We start from the raw sequence: 21,727 nt of genomic DNA, 5'->3' as shown, positions 1-21,727 counted from the left end.
TTGAGGGTATGTACATTCCTTAATGTAAAGAACATACTCTGAACCCCGTCAATTTGCATTGTTACCATAACGTAGGACATACCGAGACCTCTAGGTTTTACAGTCTGTTTTGAAACTAGCAAATAAGACAGGTCAATAGAGCATCACTATAACAAGATTGTGGTTATATACCCCTGAAATATAAGAGGTTAGTTGTCTCAGGGAGCATGGCCTATCGCCATGTGGATTGTGGTAATATGTCCTTCGCATTGTCCATTTTATACAGTATGCAATTCAAATTGTGGAAGTTACTGTACGTATTGTTCGAAATCAATGCTGGAGTCTCTTCATTTTTGTTCTGTGAAAGTCTCTAATAAAAATATTGAAACAGAATGACTTCTTGTCAGGAAAGCTGTCAATCACCTTAATATGAGCCCACAAGATTTTGCTTGACAGCTGTCTCTCTGAGAATTTTTAGGGCCATGGTATATCTGTATTAGCATGGGACTCAACATACACAGCGTTGGCATGGACTGGAGGTAAGAACCCCCCTCTGAGTTCCCACACTGCCTGGGACTGGAGGTATGCTGCTGTATCCAGGTTTCAGGAGGACAGAAACCTGGGCTGTCCAGGTCATTCTAAAAGGCCCATACACACGATCTGACTTTTTGAAAACAACGGTCTGACGGACCTGTTTTATCGGACATTCCGACCACTTGTATGCTCCATCGAACAATTATTTTCGTTTTTCAACGGACAAATGTTGAAACTGTGCATGCTCTCAAACTTTCCAGCAACAAATGTCTGATGGAGGATAATCCGATCATGTGTACACAAGTCCATAGGACTAAAGTCCAAAGTACACGCATGCTCAGAACCAATGCAAAAGATCAGACAACAATAGCAGAAGTTGCCCAAAGGGTGGCGTTAAAGAGCCGAAAAACCACGCGATTTGGTGAAAGTTGTCTGAAAATGTTCTGCCGTGTGTATGCATACCAAGTTCACGGGCCAACACCCCTTCGGACCAAAATTCACGGTAAAGTCCATTGGAAGTCCGATCGTGTGTATGAGGCTTTATACAGGTGGCAACCCTACTAACAGTAATCCCAGACACTGCCTGATCTGAAGCAAAGCACACTCAGTTGGTGATTAATAAAAAGGCGCAGAAAGGAATTTATTTAATTCAAATGCTGGGAATTTATTTAATTCAAAACACTTATTGGAATTCAAATGGGAATAAAGTATCATAAATTCTGACATGCACCTACTGTATGTTCTACATATCCAGTCAAAGGGATCAATAAGACAAGGTCTCTGCAATATAACACACACAGAAAGAATGTATCACAGACAATTAGTAAGTTTTCAAATTACTGAAGAAAAATGAAATGAGAGACCTAATCACAGACTATTCGTAGGAATAAGTGCAAAATAACACAGCAAAGCCCATATAGTTAAAGAGGAAGTAAACCCTGATGAGTTTACTTCCTCTTTCATTCCCTGCAAAGGCAAAGCATAATAGACTACTATGCATCGCATAGTAGTCCATTATGTGTCACTTACCTGACACAGGAGCCAGCGAAGTCACCTCTGTCCCCTGTAGTCTGGCGCATCCATCTTCTCGGTGGGTCTCGCTGCTCCGCCACTGTCATTCGGCGAAGCTGCGATGACATCACTCCCGCGCATGCGCACGGGAGCCACCACTCGCGGCATATCGCAGCTGACCGCGGCGCGCTCAGTGCGCCTGCGCGCCGCTGTCTACGTGTAGGTTTAGGAGATATTTCTTGGACCTACAGGTAAGCCTTAATCTAGGCTTACCTGTAGGTCAAAGTTGGTTGTAAGGGTTTACAACAACTTTAAAGTATAATGGGTTGAGAAACTATGAAAACCTAAACCAAAAGTGTTGTGTGCTGCTTAAATATAGTGATCTGAATGTAGAAGTACCCTTACATATAACAAATGATAAATGAGAACATGGCACTACAGCCCAAGTACATTGGACCTAAACATATAAAAGCCACTGTTCAAAGTCAACTATCTAATGGACCACATGTGGGTGGGGTCTACTTCGTGCAAAGCGCACTCATCAATGCCTGGGGCCAGGCTGAGACTGCGGTCATGTGAAGAAACTAACATTAAGGCAGTTCCTCGATTTAGAGATGAGCCTTCACTGTGTGCAGTTAAAGTGCAGAATTTCTCAAAAAATCTGCTGTCCCATGTCACTACACACTGTAACTTGGTAGATGTTGCATTAGAAGGGACATGCTGAGCCTGTGTCCACTCCACCAGTCCAGCTTACCTCTGTTAACTCACTCCCAGTAACAGAACGGGTCCAACGGGACCTCATGCGTACACTCATTAACTCCTTCCTTCCCTTACCTCGTGAACAGGCCATCGATCTATGTAACGCAGGTTTGAATCCAGTTGCTATTGGATACTGACCACTAGGAAGAGAGCTAGACATCAACCCCTTCTCTACCACGGGACCTGCCACCTACCAGGTACCACGCCTAATTGAATTTAGACTTGGTTACTCTAAGCAAAAACACTCCTCTTCTCCCTGTCTTGCAGTTAACCCATTATATTGGCGTTACAGACCATGGTTCTTTAGATACGCCAGTATCAACATGTACCCCTTTGAATAACTTCTGACCAGGCTCACAACAGTTAATGTAACTTTACTGAACAGGCTGCAGCATACAGTTCAATATTAACAATGTCCTTCTTCCCAAGCTAACTCCTGTAGTGTGGCTGCCTAGGCATAACTCCATGAGGTGATAGTCCATCTTGGTATTCTCCATGGCTTGGATGTCTCCAGAAACCCTGGTGCTTTCAGTGGACTGCAAGGCACAGCGGTCCCAGTACCTCTAGTCATGAGTGGGAACAGAACCAAACAAAAAGGGCTTCTGGACCTCAGCCTTCCCCCTTTTTATAGCACTGGCACGCTGGCAAGAACCAAAAAGCATGGGAACTGAGCTTACACCAGTTCATCTCTTTCCTCTGGCTTGAGCCAACTGCTAACTTGCTAAAACCAACATATTTTAACTTGCCTACAAGAAAATAGACGATTCTAACCTGCCACATAATCAACATTTTCTGAAATTTGTGTGCTTGGAGTTTTTAAAGCAAATATGTTTGGTATTCAAGATAAATTAACAGATTCAGTTTAACAGACTGGCACTTTAGACCTAAAGAGGCTCTGTAATTTCCTAAATATCGCCCACCACATTACTTCTTGCAAAGCAGTGTCCATTGCCTAATTGACCTATTATGAGACTTGGGCATTCTTTTATAGTATTGGTTTGCGGTGCCTTTGCCTTTGGGTGCCAACAAGTTGCTTTATGCTTTTTGTAAAACAGCAGGTTACTTTCAACTACACATTTTAACCACTTGACCTCCATAAGATATACCCCCCCCCCCTTCATGACAGGCCACTTTTTGCGATGCGGCACTTCGTTACTTTAACTGACAAGTGCATAGTCATGTAACACTGGTTTATGCAAACGTTATAGCACCTACAAACTACAGGATATATACTGGAATCTTTATTTATTTATTTTACTAGTAATGGCGGTGATCAGTGACTTATAAACGGGGCTGCAATATTGCGGAGGACAATCAGACTCTAAATGACACTTTTTGGGAACCAGTGACACTAATGCAATGATCAGTGCTAAAAATATGCACTGTTACTGTACTAATGACAATGGCTGGGAAGGGGTTAAACATCTAGGGCGATCAAAGAGTTAAATGAGTGCCTAGCCAGTGTTTTGGTGTACACTGTGTGCAGTTTTTACTAGGGGAAGAAATGGATTCTAGTCCTTACTTTTCAGGAGCACAGAATCTCTGTCCCCCTTGTCAAAACAGCCATCTGTCTTGTTTACAGATCGCCGTTCTGTGTTCTTTACCAATGATTGGCAGATGCTGAGGACATCACGTGCCCGGCACCTGCAGATCAGCTTCTGCTGTGAATATTTACAGCAGAAGCAGCGTGTTTGTTTGTGTGCGCCCCCAGCTGGCAGAAATGCCAAATCACACACACACAAGAAAAAATTATATATATATATATATATATATATATATATATATATATATATATATATATACATATACACACATACACACACACACACACACACACAATCTGGCGCCCAGCTGCTTGCCTATGGATATAACTAGTTCTTATTATGGAATTTGTGATTTTTTTTTTTTTAAACTGACTTTTTTTATTATTTGTAAATTTCATTTTTATTATTTGCTCATTTTTAGGAAGAAATCTATAAACCTACCCATAGGCTCGTGCAATGTGAGTCTAAAACTTCAAAACGTGTAGGAAATTCACAAACTCCTACAGAGAAAGTCATGTTCGGATTTGAACACACACTCATACTAGCTACTGTGCCATTGTAATGCCCCCATAATACATTTTGCAATTATGGGGCTTACTATGCTCCTGCACAGGTAACACCAAGGTACAAGAAGACCTAACACATATGCCTCATTCGCTTACTCCAGTATACCTGATAAACAGGGCCTCTCTGGAACAGGACAGAAGCCATGGGAGGGCCTGTGTTAACAGGTATTTGCTGGTATCAGATACAGCTTTATGGGAAAGCAAAGCCTGTTAAATCAGGTCAAATGCAGGTCAGAAGGGGGTCTCCTGAAGGCCAAATGCACCTCTTAATAAATTCTCAATCTAATGTCACCAATTATAATTCAATGTGGAACCTCTATCTTCCTCTACGGGCAGCAGTACTCACATGGACAATGAAGGACGTCATTAACAATTTCACAAGGCCTGGGATGATATGCTAAGTTACTGTATTTCAATCATTGTTGAACTATGGTTTTGATTTTTTTTTATCGGCTATGTATTTTCACACCAACACTTCATTGTCCTCTGCTTTGGAGCATATTTATATGGCTTCACTGGTGGTGAATCAATCACTGTCATTTGAAACACATGAACCAAGATTTGCCTGCAGTCAATATTTGCTGAATGTTAGAATCACGGCTTTATAAATATGTCCCTTAAATTATATATTTTCTGTACAATCTCACAACATTTTCTGTACAATACCGTTTTGGGCCATCTATCAACTTACTTCTATATATCTTAATTAGAGATATGCATCTTGGCTATGCTTGTCATTGCTTTGGTTCTTGATCCTGGTATTGCTGGCAGCATTGAACCAGCACACTAATGGTTTAGTTCTACAGAAGTTCAACAGCACCAAAAAGAGAAAAGACTATAATGAGAAGGGATAGGAAAGGTAAATGAGACAATATAGGGGAAAGGACCTCCTACACATGGTATGCTTCAATCATCACACGCCCTTGGGTGCTTCAAGCCTTTTAAAATTTTAGCAACGTCTCCGATTTTTAGAACGTAGGTAGGACAACAGTGATTATGGAAAACATGCAAATATTTCTAGTCCCTAATAAACTTTGCAGGTCCCACAATAATGATTTAATTTGCAGTAGGGAACCCATATTATAGCCAGGGCCAGATTGCTACATAACCAACATAGGCCTATGATGATAGACAGTGTGTATCTGGCCTTTATAATAACTGTGCATGGTGAGGTTTAACCACTTTCAGACCGGACCATTTTGCTGGTAAATGACCAGAGGTCTTTTTACACTTTGGCACTGCGCTGCTTTAACTGGTAATTGCGCGGTCATGCAATGTTGTACCCAAACAAAATTTGCGTCCTTTTCTTCCCACAAATAGAGCTTTCTTTTGATGGTATTTGATTGCCTCTGCGATTTTTATTTTTTGCGATATAAACGTAAAAAGACCGCAAATTTTGAAAAAAAATGATATTTTCTACTTTTTGTTATTAGAAAAATCCAATAAACTCAATTTTAGTCATACATTTAGGCCAAAATGTATTCAGCCACATGTCTTTGGTAAAAAAAAAGTCAATAATTGTATATTTATTGGTTTGCGCAAAAGTTGTCACATCTACAAACTAAGGTACGTTTTCTGGAATTTACGCAGCTTTTAGTTTACGACTGCCTATCTCATTTCTTGAGGTGCTAAAATGGCAGGGCAGTACAAAACCCCCCCAAATGACCCCATTTTGGAAAGTAGACCCCCTAAGGAAATTGATAAGAGGCATGTTGAGCCCATTGAATATTTTATTTTTTTGCCTCAAGCGATTGAATAATGACAAAAAAAAAATTTTTTTTTTTTTTTTACACAAAGTTGTCACTAAATGATATATTGCTCACACATGCTATGGGCGTATGTGAAATGACACCCCAAAATAAATTCTGCTGCTTCTCCTGAGTACGGGGATACCACATATGTGGGACTTTTTGGGAGCCTAGCCGCGTACGGGGCCCCGAAAACCAAGCACCGCCTTCAGGCTTTCTAAGGGCGTAAATTTTTGAGTTCACTTCTCACTACCTATTACAGTTTTGAAGGCCATAAAATGCCAAGATGGCACAAAACCCCCACAAATGACCCCATTTTAGAAAGTAGACACCCCAAGCTATTTGCTGAGAGGCATGTTGAGTTCATGGAATATTTTATATTTTGCCACAAGTTGCGGGAAAATTACAAACTTTTTTTTTTTTTTTTTTTTTTTCACAAAGTTGTCACTAAATGATATATTGCTCACACATGCCATGGGCATATGTGAAATGACACCCCAAAATAAATTCTGCTGCTTCTCCTGAGTACGGGGATACCACATATGTGGGACTTTTTGGGAGCCTAGCCGCGTACGGGGCCCCGAAAACCAAGCACCGCCTTCAGGCTTTCTAAGGGCGTAAATATTTGACTTCACTCCTCACTACCTATTACAGTTTTGAAGGCCATAAAATGCCAAGATGGCACAAAACCCCCACAAATGACCCCATTTTAGAAAGTAGACACCCCAAGCTATTTGCTGAGAGGCATGTTGAGTCCATGGAATATTTTATATTTTGCCACAAGTTGCGGGAAAATTACAAACTTTTTTTTTTTTTTTTTTTTTTTCACAAAGTTGTCACTAAATGATATATTGCTCACGCATGCCATGGGCATATGTGAAATGACACCCCAAAATAAATTCTGCTGCTTCTCCTGAGTACGGGGATACCACATATGTGGGACTTTTTGGGAGCCTAGCCGCGTACGGGGCCCCGAAAACCAAGCACCGCCTTCAGGCTTTCTAAGGGCGTTACAGTTTTGAAGGCCATAAAATGCCAAGATGGCACAAACCCCCCCCAAATGACCCCATTTTGGAAAGTAGACACCCCTAAATTTAGGGGTACACTAGTGAGACTAGGTAATAAATGGCGGGTGCCCTGAAACTATAAAAAAATAACTAACCAACCAGCGTCACCTGTAACAGTTATATGGTGATCACTGGTGAAAGGGTTAACTAGGGGGCAATCAGGGGGCTTTATGCGGTAGTATATGGGGGTCCCTGGCGCTATAAAAAGCTGCGGCGAACCTAAATACCTACTTGCCTAACTAGCGTCACCTGTGACACTAATACAGCGATCAGAAAAACGATCGCTTATTAGGCTGGGTTCACACTGGAGCGATGCGGGAACGCCACGAATGCGCGGCGGGTTCCCGCATCGCATGCCTCCCGGCGGCAGTTCACACTGCCCTATGCGAACTGCTGGGAGTGTCAGTGAAATGTTACTGACACCCCCAGATCAGTTCGCATATCGCAGTGCGATCTGCAAACTCGGATCGCATGGTGTGAACACCCATGCGATCCGATTCTGCTGCGGGCCAAAAAAAGGGTCCCGTGCGAATTTGCGGCGGGTGCGGCGGGTGTGGCGGGTGCGGCGAATGGCTGAACTCGAATCGCACAGAGATCGGATGTGATTTGCACTGCAGTGCGAATCACATCCGTTCTCAAACCGCTGCAATCTGAACCCAGCCTTAGTGACACTGGCGACGGGGGGTGATCACGGGGTTAAACCTTTATTGGGGGGGTTAGGGGGGTACCTTAGAACTAAAGGGGGCTAACCCTAACTGCCCTAACAGTTATTAGTCACAAATGACACCCGCCGGGTGATCAGGGGGTTAAACCTTTATTAGGTAATAAATGGCGGGTGCCCTGAAACTATAAAAAAATAACTAACCAACCAGCGTCACCTGTAACAGTTATATGGTGATCACTGGTGAAAGGGTTAACTAGGGGGCAATCAGGGGGCTTTATGCGGTAGTATATGGGGGTCCCTGGCGCTATAAAAAGCTGCGGCGAACCTAAATACCTACCTGCCTAACTAGCGTCACCTGGGACACTAATACGGCGATCAGAAAAATGATCGCTTATTAGGCTGGGTTCACACTGGAGCGATGCGGAAACGCCGCGAATCCGCGGCGGGTTCCCGCATCGCATGCCTCCCGGCGGCAGTTCACACTGCCCTATGCGAACTGCTGGGAGTGTCAGTGAAATGTTAATGACACCCCCAGATCAGTTCGCATATCGCAGTGCGATCTGCAAACTCGGATCGCATGGTGTGAACACCCATGCGATCCGATTCTGCTGCGGGCCAAAAAAAGGGTCCCGTGCGAATTTGCGGCGGGTGCGGCGGGTGTGGCGGGTGCGGCGGGTGCGGCGAATGGCTGAACTCGAATCGCACAGAGATCGGATGTGATTTGCACTGCAGTGCGGTGCGAATCACATTCGTTCTCATAAACCGCTGCAATGTGAACCCAGCCTTAGTGACACTGGCGACGGGGGGTGATCACGGGGTTAAACCTTTATTGGGGGGGTTAGGGGGGTACATTAGAACTAAAGGGGGCTAACTCTAACTGCCCTAACAGTTATTACAGTCACAAATGACACCAATGCAAAAAAAAAAAAAAAAAAAAAAAAAAATGACATTGGTGTCACTGTGACTGGGGGGCAGGGGTAATTGGGGGGGTGATCGGGGGGTAAAGGGGGGGTGTGAGTGTGCCTGGCATGTTCTACTGTGTGTGGGATGTGTTGGTGCAACTCACTGATCCGCTCTCCTCCGTGTCGGAACGAAAAATACCGACACGGAGGAGAGAATACATCACTTCCTCTCCTGTGTTTACATTACAGGAGAGGAAGTGATGTCACCGGGGATTTCTATTCGTCGGGAGCGATCGCGAGGGGGTGGCCATGAATGAATGGCCGTCCCCTCGTCCGGGATCGCTCCCGAACGAAAACCGACCGCCGCAGGCACCGGGCGGGGGCCCGATCGGGCCCCCGACCCGCGGGAGGCAAATCACGTACATGTACGTGCTTATGCCTGCCCGTGCCATTCTGCCGACGTACATCGGCGTTAGGCGGTCGGCAAGTGGTTAAAGGACACTCTTTGCTCTCAGGTAAGATTTACACCTTGGTTGGTTAAACATACCTCTAAGGCTGCTTTCACACTGGGGCGGTATTCAGGCGTTACAGCGCTAAAAATAGCGCCTGTGTAACGCCTGAAAAAAACCGGCCCCTTTAACTCCAGTGTGAAAGCCGGAGGGCTTTCACACTGGAGCGATGCGCTGGCAGGACGGTGAAAAAAGTCCTGCTAGCCGCATCTTTGCAGCGGTGAAGGAGCGGTGTATTCACCGCTCCTATACCGCTCCTACCCATTGAAATCAATGGGACACCGCGGCAATACCGCCGGCAAAGCGCCGCTGCAGCGGCGCTTTGCGGGCGGGTTTAACCCCTTTTCGGCCGCTAGCAGGGGTTAAAACCACCCCGCTAGCGCCCGCACACCGCCGCTAAAACGACGGTAAAGCGCCGCTAAAAATAGCGGCGCTTTACCGCCGACGCTGCTCCCGCCCCAGTGTGAAAGCAGCCTAAAACTCATGTTGACAACATGTTTTTTGTTTTCCCTCCAGGTCAGTAATACACTGGCCAGTTTGTAAGCCTGCTCTCTGTACATGTCTCTAAGGCTGGCCATACTCTATACAATTTTCTAATTTCATTTCCCTTAGATTTACCATCAACTATGTAGTGCAAGGGCCTTCAAATTGAAAGGGTTTAGGCTTGACCTCATAGTATATGGTTTTGATAAATCTAAAGTAAAGTTGAAAAAGAAAATTATATAGTATATGGTCAGCCTAAGTAGTCCATGGTGAAGGAGAACCACTGTATACACAATATTAATACGCAGAGGCCTCTGGACTCCCCTTGAAGACAAAAAAGATGTTGCATAAAGGGACTTTTGCATAGGAACTGGTTGCTAAATAGGGATGGGCTTACGTGTGGAAACCACCACTGCACACCACCAATCATAGACAGCGTGTGCATGTGCAGCTGAGGGCCAGGAAATGCCTCACTGCCTATGATTGGTGGTGTGCAGTAACAGCTTCCTGGTGGGATTGCTCTGGTGGGTTGAGACTACGATCCAAACAAGCCTGAGCCCATCTGTATTGCTATGGGAAAGACAAACATTTCTATTTACCATAAATCATTTTATGCAATTTTCCCTCATTAAGACAAAACTTTTGCAATCCTGAGCATAGAATAAAAAAAAAAAAATAATAAAAAAAAAAAAAAAATATATATATATATATATATGCAAAAGTTACCTTCGGTGAATACCACACACTAAAAGGACCAGAACATTCAGAGATATTGGCAGTTGAAATTTTATGTAAATTTTAAATATTCCTGTTGAGATATTTATTTATTTTTTACCTCCTCTGGGCAAATCTGGACTATTGTGGCTAACTTCAGCAGGATAATTTGGAGGAGTGCAAATGCTCTGTAGCGTTTATGAAACTGGTATAGTTGAAAAGTAAACTGCCTCTAATCACACATTCTAAATGTGGTTTTTACTGAACTAATCACATAGCTCAAGGGGGTAGGGCCTTGAATTAAAGGTAATCCATAGTGGACAGGTGTTCCCATTGATAGATTTCCTCTTTTAGGCTGGATTTACACCTATACATTTTTAGTGCTTTATGCAGATTTGCACTACAGAATGTGTTCCATGGGAAACCATGTTGAATGGACTTTAGTAAAAATCTGCAAAATGCAAAAAAAAAAAAAACACTAAAAATGCATAGGTGTAAATCCAGCCTTATTCATGTTTCAGTGACAACTCCAAATTTTCTTTTAGTCCTGTGAACAAATATATAGGATGGAGCATCCTAGCAGGAGCAGCAAAAAATTAAACTGATGGGGGTTCTAACCCATGACCGGTCTATCCATAAAATAAGTAAATAAAAAAACTATTTTGGCTTTGGGTACATGTTAATTTAATAGGAAACTAAGGGCATCTTTATGTTTATCATTTTCTTATTACTACTAAGTTGCCAAGTAATTGGCTTTAATATAATAATCACTAAAAAGTCATATATTTCTGATACCTCCAAACTCAGTGACAGTGACCAAATAAAAAGAAAAAATTTTTGCTTAGCGATGTTGCCTGAACAGATCGATATTTATGTTTCACGGAAATTTAAAAAAATCAAACCTTTCCGTGGATCATTGAACGTGTGTTGCCTTAAAATAATTTTCTGCCGTGTTTTATTGTACTGCAAAACGCCAATAAAATTCTGGGAATCTCACTTATTGATGGGCTGACTGCTTTGTAAGGCCGTTACCCTAATTTATTTGACATATATCATATATGTATATATAAATATATATATATGTGCGTATATATATTTTTTAAACCACATCATTCAAGCCCTCTTAATGGTTTGCCGTGGATTAATGACTTCAAACAGCTTGGTTGATTTGCTGGCCCTTCCTCTTGCTAAGATTCAGCTGATAAAAATATCCCTAGACAGTGAAATCAGTGGATGCCTGCTTTTTTTTTTTTTTTTTTTCTCAGACAAGCCTCCCATGTGATCAGCATCCAGGCAAGCTCAGTGAGATTGTGTAGCTGTTCGACAAGCAGTAGGTAATGAGTCTTTGTGCAGGCTAGAGCTCTTGACAGTGAACAATAAAACATATGCTAGCTGCTATAAAATACTGCTTTGGGAAACTTGGGGAAAAAATGGTCTATTTTTACGCAGAAGATATTTCGAATCTATGAGATTTCTATGTTTTAGAAAGCAGTAATCATCCAGATTCCATGGATTGTAATTAGACGCTGTGCATAGGAAGAGTGCATGGATTGGGGAAAAGCAGTGTGAGCAGGTTGGTGGTCTCTGTTGTATTATTTTTTTTATTTATATGATGTGTTATGGAAAAATGTTTGCATGGCTGTTTGATTGTGAATGCCCATTGTAAAATATATTACTAGAATGGCCCTTTCTCTTTGTGCAGAAAATAGTGTGCATATTAATGTGTATAATTTTATTTCTAGAATGGCTGGTTATCTGAAGCGTGTAATTATTATTATTATTATTATTATTATTAATAATATTTTTAATATAATTTTATTTTTTCCATAAACAAACATGGCTAAAGCTGGCCAATTTTAAAATGTTGTTGTGTAGCATCTTAAATTCTAGCAAATGCAATTTTATTTTAATTATAAAATTTTGGTTCTACTCTTCCCTTTTTGGTGGGGTGTTTTTTTTTAAATGGGTCAAACTGTGTTTCTGTTTGATTTAAAAATAAAAATAAATCCTGCCTGTAGAATAGAGAGGGGTTCAGCCTGGAATTATATCCTCGCTCATCAGCATTTACCCAAAGCAATTCAGCAGTTAATATTTACGGCACTTAATATTAGGCTTTCTGATTTCAATTAAAGAGCCTTTTGTCTCGGCCCTGATTTACTTAACATTTGCTGGCTACGCAAATTCTAAGCAAACTGAGAACCAATCAGCAGGATGTTGTTTGGGCTTAACTTGAAATTTTGCTTAACAATTGCCTTTTAATTGTGTGTACTTCGAAGCTTGAACACAAAGTAAATTGGAGACTAACAAGACTGTGATCATGATGAGGAAACAACATATTTACAGATACTTAAGACTTAATTTAACGGGGATATTTTTGTACAGTGTTCTGCATAGAACAAAAAAAAATGTGCTTGATTTCAAGAACATAAAAAAAAAAAAAAAAAAAAAAAAATACAATAATCCTTATTTCCAGGCATTGCATTTTGTTTGTGAATAAAAAAACTAAGAAAATGTAACAAAAATGCTATACATTCACAAACTTGTCAGATGTTTAAAATACAGTGTTAAGTGTTGGTTATTTACTGCTCAATGCTTCCTCTAAGCTATTTGGGCCTATACTGGCCTCATGCAAATTTAAAATACAGTAGCTTTAACTGCAGAGACAGAGGGAGGAGCCTGGGGCTCAAAGGTCATTGTACAGCTAAAAAGCTGAATGGGGAAAAATGCTGGATGCAACTGCATCATCCTTTGCTATCAGGCAATGTGCGTCTTTGACTGCCTATGGATGTGAAAGCTCTAGGGCCAATTAGACATCCTTGCTCTGTCTAGAGAATTGTATCTACAATGAACACAATGCTTTCGCTGAACATACTGTATTTGATAGATTTTTAATGTACTATATTAATAAAACAAAGACAGCTCACCTTTCATGATTGCGTTAGGCGGGAGAATTAAAATTTTAATAAAAAATGTTATGATCACTTCATGGTGTTAAGTACATCAGTTGCTAATACGCATCTGAATGTAAGGCCATTGGTTGTGAGAAATTACTAACATGTGGATTTATTTTGATCTGGCTAGACAATTTGTAGGTTAGTCTCTGGCCCAGGGAGCCACCTGGATCATTGTGGGTGTTTCATGAAATTAAAGATGGCAGCAAGTCCATTGTGTGCAGACCCTCTTGGGTAAATGCAGCAAGGCACTATCCTAAATAAATAAAAAAAAAATGATATAATTATGAGAGATGTATATGTTATGTGGATTAATATAATTTTTAATACATAAATACAGATTATTTTTACTACTACAAATAGCAATAGGGACTTTAACTCCATGGATCATTTCTTTTACCTTTTTAAGCTGTTCTTTTACATTTACCTGCAACTGCATTTTCCACAGTAAACCACATACATGCGGCTATATTTTTTTGTTTTTTATATTATATATTTTTTCGCACCTGTATACCAGGGGAACTGATTCTTGGTAAATATTATACGGAGTTGACTGAACTGACTAAAGCAGATGCTCACTGCAGGTTTAAAACTGGTGTGTTAAACAACTTGAACAACTCCTCATACTGCCACAGTTTATGGGCACTTGGCAGTAGGTTCTGACATGTCAAACACCCATAAATAAATAAAAATTGTATCCAAATGGCTTTGTTTGAAATAATGGAGGTTAATATGGCAAGGGGGTCCATATACATATCCTCTGCTGTGCGCTCTGGTTCCATCGGACAGCCCCATGTCGCCACGTGACTAAGGCACCCAACACAATTTTTGATGCAGAAGATTGTTTGGGCACCATAGTTATTGAAGACAGTGATGATGTTGGGCACTACCCACCATTGAAGTAATTATACCTCCCCCTTTTTTTTTTGTATGAGAGTGTGGGGTGTGTTCTCCTCTTCCTTCTTCTTCTTCTTCTTCTTCCTTTTTCTTCTTCTTAACATAGTGCATATACTTCTTTAGCCATTCACTCTTTCCATTGACTAAACATCAAGACAATAAGGCTTTGTTCACAACTGCACGCTGCGGGAATGTGTGAGATTTTCTGCATGTTTTTGAAAAGCACAAATATGCATGTTTATTTTGATGGTGTGCTGTGCACCATTCATTTTTGATAGCACCCCAAAGCACTTGTGCACATGCACTCCAATGCATGCCAGCTTGTGTGCTGCACTTCTTTGAATTGATACATTAGGCAAGCACATTCAAATAAATGGTTTGTCCTAATGCAACATATGTTAACGAATGGGGGAAAAAAGCTCATCAACGCGTGTTCATTACCAAATTGCGCGGCTATAATCCTAGCCTAACAGGCTAAGTATTAACGTTGACATAAGACCTTGAGCTGTTAGTTTTGGGCAACCTTTTAGGGCTATTTTGACATTGGTAATAAGATCATTTTCAGCACAGTTAATGTCCCTTTTTTCATTTACCCAGTAGACCAGAAAATATTCAATATTTGCAAGTATAGGAGGCATGTGATCTATGTCCTTCCCACTATGCACTGCATGTTGCCTGAGCAGCTGGGCATTTGTGCTCTTTACCTTTTCAACACTATGGCCTTCGGTTCAGTCCTCACCAGGGGCACCATCTGAATAGGGGTTTGTATGCTCCTTGCTCCTCTTTTATTCCACACATCACAAACATGCTGGTAGCTTGATCAGTTTTCCAGACACAATTGGCCAATGCAAAAAAAAAAAAAAAAAAAAAAAAAAAAAAAATATATATATATATATATATATATATATATATATATATATATATATATATATATATATATATATATATTATATATAAAAAATTGTCTCCATCTGAAATCGCCCAAGTGCAAAAAACATTTAGTGTCTTATTTTACTTAGTCTTTGTTTTTCCCATGCTAGTATCTCCTGGCGGAAGAGGGGGGCAGGTGGGAAAATTCATATAACTTGATGGCAGATGATATAGAAACAAAGTTTGAAGAATTCAATTGTGCACCGTCCCAGCCTAGGTGTGGTTTTCAAACTGACACCTACAGCAATGCTCACTTGATGGGCAACCCTTGCCTGACACTGTCCTTTGGTTGATCACAGGCCTCTAACAGAAGCTATTGGAAAGGTTACTAATTAGACTTGCCCTCTTTATTCTTAATAGGACCCACTACACTCCTCACTATATTTTGAAAAATTCTACATTCACTTAAAGGTTTCAGAGTTTCTCCATAGTGTTGGGCAGTCTCTGTCATTAACCTTTTCTATTGCGCAAGCTGGCCACATTACTTGCAAGTATGAGGTCTATGTGTATGTTAAAAGCATATCTCTTCACAATGCTGTTTTTTACAGTGAATTTACATAGCTGTGTTCCTATAAAAAATGGAGCATGAGGTAGAAGATTAATGACTAGCTTTGTTTTCATTGTCCACTTTAAGTAGAGGTTGAGGAGCCCATAGGCAAAAGATGTGTCTAAGAAATCGCATGGGTTTGGTTATTTTTGTTTTGTCTGTGGTAGCAAGCAAACCCCTGCCAGCCAAGAGTTGAGTGGGAAGCCCCTTTGGGCAGGTTGCAAAACCTGTCCCAGTTGCTATTGTTCTGCTCTGCAATAAGCAGCATTGGCATCTGCCTGCACTTCTTCTCTCCGGCTCACCCCTCCCCTCTCGGGTCAGAGGACTTTGCAAGCCTATGAGGCGATCTACTGTCCTGAGGGCAATGAAAACGTGACTGTATTACGTTGATGGGCAGTCTAAGAAAATGACAACCGATAACAAAAACAAGTGCCTTCTAAAATTGCATTTCAGCCAAGAAGACAAAGACCTGCTATTGTTTCTAATAAAACTATGTAAACCTCTTTTAATTTAAGGAATGAACTTAAACTTAAGACAGCGTTGATTTTAACAACTTCCTTTAAAAAAAAATATATATATATTTTTTTTAATTTTGGCATGATGTAGTATTCAGGAGAAAATTCATGATATAGCCATTGAATGTAACCTGCCTCACTATATGTTTAATCTCTGTTGCATGTCTGTTTGAATAATTGGCACTAAAAAGTCTTAGTTCATCCAAAGATCGCAACTCCTACTGTGGTCCAAATTGGGCATTGTCCCGAAAATCCACAGGATTATCCTCAGTGTGTCGGTGAGTACAATGGATCATTTCTGAAGTGGTCCCTTGTTAATTAGGCAGGACAGCATACTGAACTATTTTGTGACCTTTGTAATGCGGCAAAGAGGTTACATACTGAAAGAATGAATCACGTTCCTGGTAGGAGTAAACTGACAAATCAACTTGCATTCTTAGGATATATATGCAATATTTTATTTTAGCTGTACTGTATACAACTATACTTGCTAATTCCGTGCAAATTATTCTGTGTGACCAGAGGAAACCTACATAACCTCTTTTAAAATGGGCATATCTATTATTATTATTTTTTATTTTTTTTATATATCTAATCCGGGTTAGGAACCTGTGCTACCGTACCTCAACTGCTCCCAAACTCTTTGTGCACTATTCATTGGCTATATGTCAGTCCTTTTATGACTGCAAATCACCACCTTGGTGCAACAGTCCAAGCAATGTTGTGGATATTTAATGCAACCTTTAGGTCTCCTAATCCTATGACCACTACCTGTAAAGAAAAATCATGCAACTAAGGCAAAGGAGAGCCAGCAAATAATACTCAGTTAAAATCGTATTCAAATCAAAAATGTAATATTACAGTTTACTAATCCTTTAAATGTGTTGGCCACAATAGTTTTTTCTTTTTTAGGCTTTTTCCCATCTGTTTTCACCTAGTGATCTTGCCAGTAACACATTTCTGTAATCGAGTGCTTACACTTTGGATGAAGGCACAACAGATACATTTGGACAGCAGTATCACAAATCTTGTGGGGATGTGAGTGTGAGATGGGCTAGACTTATGCCCCGTACACACGTTCCAATTATCGGACCACAAAAGTTGCTTTCGGACAGATCGTTCGATAATCTGATTATTAGTTTGCAGCTTTTGACAGCCGATCACGACAGTCTGTCCAACCAAATCCGAAGGGACAAACAGGAAAACTTTGGTCGGACGATAGCCGGCCATACGAGAATCGTGTAATCAGTACAGTATGTGTCCGATAAAAGTAGTTCGACAAATGCCACGCATGCTCGGAAACACGAAAATAAACCAGAAAGACACGGGTCACACGTATTTGACATCATTTAAAATGCATAGCTATGCATAGCGGAAGATTTTTTACAGAATCGAACAAAAATCTTACACACGTTTTGCACTGTTGTATTCGATCTTAGTTGTATGTAACAATGTGAACGATCTATCTTAAGATAATCGGAACGTGTATACGGGCCGTTACTGACCAGATCAGGTGACAATAAAGGCAAGAGCCTAAAAAAGAAAAGCAGCCGCCACATCTAAGAATTGGTAAGCTGTCATATGTTTGCTTTTCAGGTTTAAAACCACCTTATTTTATCAACATTTAGTCTTATCACAACCCTGTCTGTGAGGGCATCGTGACCATGTACATAACTAGTCAAACGAGGGTTCCACAGTTGGGATATGCAATTAGTGGACCTCCAGCTGTTGCAGAACTACAATTCCCATGAGGCATAGCAAGTCTCTGACAGCCACAAGCATGACACCAAATGCAGAGGCATGATGAGATTTGTAGTTTTGCAACAGCTGGAGGTCCACTAATTGCATATCTCTGATTTAGGGGGACCATCTTAAAAAAAGAAGAAAAAAAAGTGGAAGCTTTCTTGAATACGGTTCCAACATATATTGCTCTCAACTACAGTAATCCATAGAGCCAAATCAGAATTTGCTCTGCTATAGGCAGACCAGTGCTAAATCTATTTTGAATAGGTGCTTTTTTGTAGATTACAGCCCTCAAATATAATAATAATAATAATAATAATAATACATTTTCTGCAAAAGTAACAAACTACTATTTTGTAGTGTTTTGGTGTGAAGGTATAAGAATTATACTTCAAAAGACCTTTTAGCTATTGTTATATACTTTCTTTGCATGAATTGCTTTCTATAGATCTATCAAAACTGGTCACCTAGGTTCTATAGACTTATTGGGGTTCTTTTGCTAAAGCCACTTCACAAACAAATTTTGCCCCAGAGCTTGGTAAATGAGGTGAAGCTCTGTGCTGACGTCCAACCATGTACAGGCAAAAATGCCTTTTTATAATGAATTCAAATTTTACAAAAAAAATAGATATCTATCTCTCTATATCTCACAAATGTGAGTATACCTTCACATTTTTGTAAATGTTATATCTTCATGTGACAACACTGAAGAAATTACACTTTGCTACAATGTAAAGTAGTGAGTGTACAGCTTGTATAACTCAACACACAGCCATTGATGTCTAAACCGTTGGCAACAAAAGTGAATACATCCCTAAGTGAATATGTCCAAATTGCACCCAAAGTGCCCGAAGGGAGAGGATCATGCTCTGTTTCAATATGTCACAGTACATTTTGCCATTTGTGGTTCCCTCAATGAACTGTAGCTCCCCAGTGGCAGCAGCACTCATGCAGCCCCAGACCATGACACTTTCATCACCATGCTTGACTGTAGGCAAGACACACTTGTCTTTTTACTCCTTGCCTGGTTGGCGCCACACACGCTTGACACCATCTGAACCACATAAGTTTTTATCTTGGCCTCATCAAATCACATGACATGGTTCCAGTAACCATTTTCCTTAGTCTACTTGTCTTCAGCAAATTGTTTGTGGGATTTCTTGTGCATCATCACCCTTTCAACCACTGCAGCAATGCTGGCAGCACTCCTATGTCTATTTCCCAAAGACAACCTCTGGATATGATGCTGAGCACTCCACTTAAATGGTCGACCATGGAAAGGCCTGTTCTGTGTGACACCTGTCCTGTGGTCTTGGCCACCACCATGCTGCAGGTCAGTTTCAGGGTCCTAGCAATCCTCTTATAGCCTAGGTCAACGATGGCAAAGCTTGGCATCCCAGATGTTTTGGAACTACATTTCCCATGATACTCCACTACACTGCAGAGTGCATGAGCATCATGTAGTGGAGTATCATGGGAAATGTAGTTCCAAAACATCTGGGGTGCCAAGTTTCACCATCACTGGACTAGGCCATCCTTCTTCCCCCCCCCCCTTTTTTTTTTTTTTTTTTTTTTTTTCTTCTCCAGATCCTCAGAGTTCAACATGGCCCCTCAGGGCAAAGAACTTCCAGTGATTAATATGCGAGTGTGAGCAATAACGCCAAATTTAACACACCTGCTCTCGATTTACACCTGAAACCTTGTAACACTAAGGCCGCGTACACACGGCCGGACTGTTCGCCCAACCTTGTCCGCTGAACAGTGTTTGGGCGGACAGTCCGCTCGTGTGTGGGCTTTCAGCGGACAGTTTCAGCGGACAGTTGGACGGACAAAGTCTTTCGGAAATTCCGAAAAACTGTCCGCTGAAACTGTGTTTGAGCGAACAGTCCGCCCGTGTGTGGGGCTGTCCGCTGTACTTTCGAAATGAGCGGACTGTTCCCGCTCGGAAAGTCTGCCCATTTCGAGCGCGTGTACAGGTAGGCGGGGCCCACGAAGGAGACGTTGCGGGCTCCGCCGCCTGGAATGGGCTTAAAGGGGAACCCCAACGCCGAAAAAAATCGGCGTGGGGGTTCCCCCAAAGTCCACACCAGACCCTTGTCCGAGCACGCTACCCGGCCGGCCAGGAAAGGGGGGCGAGCGAGCGCGCCCCCCCTCCTGAGCCGTACCAGGCCGCGTGCCCTCAACATGGGGGGGTGCCTTGGGGAAGGGGGGGCCGCGCGGCCCCCCCACCCCAAAGCACCTTGTCCCCATGTTGATGAGGACAAGGGCCTCTTCCCGACAACCCTGGCCGTTGGTTGTCGGGGTCTGCGGGCGGGGGGCTTATCGGAATCCGGGAGCCCCCTTTAAGAAGGGGGCCCCCGGATACCGGCCCCCCACCCTATGTGAATGAGTATGGGGTACAATGTACCCCTACCCATTCACCTGTGAAATAAAGTACAAAAAAAAACACAACACAGGGGAAAAAATATTTTATTGCACAGCTCCGGGGGTCTTCTCGCCGGACTCCTCCGCTATGTGTGTGTAGCTCTTTTACTAGCGGAGGAGTCCGGCTTTCTTCCTCCCCGCCGCCGGCCTCTTCTCCCGACTTCGGGGGTCTTGTCCCCCTCTTCGGTTCTTCTGCCGGGCCACCGCGCCTTCTTGTAGCTCTTTTACAGGCGGTGGCCCGGTCTTCTGTCACCGCTGCCTTCCGTTCTTCTGTCGCCGCCTTCGGTTCTTCTGCCGGGCCACCGCGCCTTCTTGTAGCTCTTTTACAGGCGGTGGCCCGGTCTTCTGTCGCTGTCGCCGCCTTCCGTTCTTGTTCTTCTTCTTGTTCTTCTTCTTCTCCAGGCGATGTTGACACGTCGCTCCCTCCGGCCGGAATGCCAGGGACACGCTCCGCTGCCACTTATATAGTGACAATGGGGCGGTGTCACATGGTATATGTCACATGGGTTGGTCACATGGTGACCCCGCCCCCTTACGATGTCATAGTCCCCATGTGACATCAACCCATGTGACCAACCCATGTGACATATACCATGTGACCCCCGCCCCATTGTCACTATATAAGTGACCGCACAGCGCGGCTCTGGCATTCCTGCCGGAGGGAGCGACGTGTCAACATCGCCTGGAGAACAAGAAGAAGAACAAGAACGGAAGGCGGCGACAGCGGCGACAGAAGACCGGGCCACCGCCTGTAAAAGAGCTACAAGAAGGCGCGGTGGCCCGGCAGAAGAACCGAAGGCGGCGACAGAAGAACGGAAGGCAGCGGCGACAGAAGACCGGGCCACCGCCTGTAAAAGAGCTACAAGAAGGCGCGGTGGCCCGGCAGAAGAACCGAAGGCGGCGACAGAAGAACGGAAGGCAGCGGCGACAGAAGACCGGGCCACCGCCTGTAAAAGAGCTACAAGAAGGCGTGGTGGCCCGGCAGAAGAACCGAAGAGGGGGACAAGACCCCCGAAGTCGGGAGAAGAGGCCGGCGGCGGGGAGGAAGAAAGCCGGACTCCTCCGCTAGTAAAAGAGCTACACACACATAGCGGAGGAGTCCGGCGAGAAGACCCCCGGAGCTGTGCAATAAAATATTTTTTCCCCTGTGTTGTGTTTTTTTTTGTACTTTATTTCACAGGTGAATGGGTAGGGGTACATTGTACCCCATACTCATTCACATAGGGTGGGGGGCCGGTAT

General features: G+C 42.6%; 1 protein-coding gene across 3 annotated transcripts in view; it reads left to right on the top strand.

Moving 5' to 3' along the window:
• The window catches only part of CSRNP3 (cysteine and serine rich nuclear protein 3), a 176,860-nt gene that overhangs the window by 112,074 nt on the left and 43,059 nt on the right, over positions 1-21,727 (top strand). The window contains exon 1 of one of the 3 annotated variants that reach the window (XM_077447554.1): positions 11,793-12,053. The exons of the other annotated variants lie outside the window; for them this stretch is intronic. The gene's annotated coding sequence lies outside the window, so the exon portion shown is untranslated. Of the gene's footprint in view, positions 1-11,792; positions 12,054-21,727 lie in introns of those variants that run through there. 3 annotated transcript variants of the gene reach the window in all.

Source organism: Lithobates pipiens, unplaced genomic scaffold (assembly GCF_037356315.1).
Source record: "Lithobates pipiens isolate NorthernLeopardFrog02 unplaced genomic scaffold, aLitPip1_a1.2 Scaffold_22, whole genome shotgun sequence".
Lineage (NCBI taxonomy): Eukaryota > Metazoa > Chordata > Amphibia > Anura > Ranidae > Lithobates > Lithobates pipiens.
The sequence above is the reverse complement of the archived record's forward strand: the minus strand, read 5'-3'. Positions and strand labels throughout refer to the sequence as shown.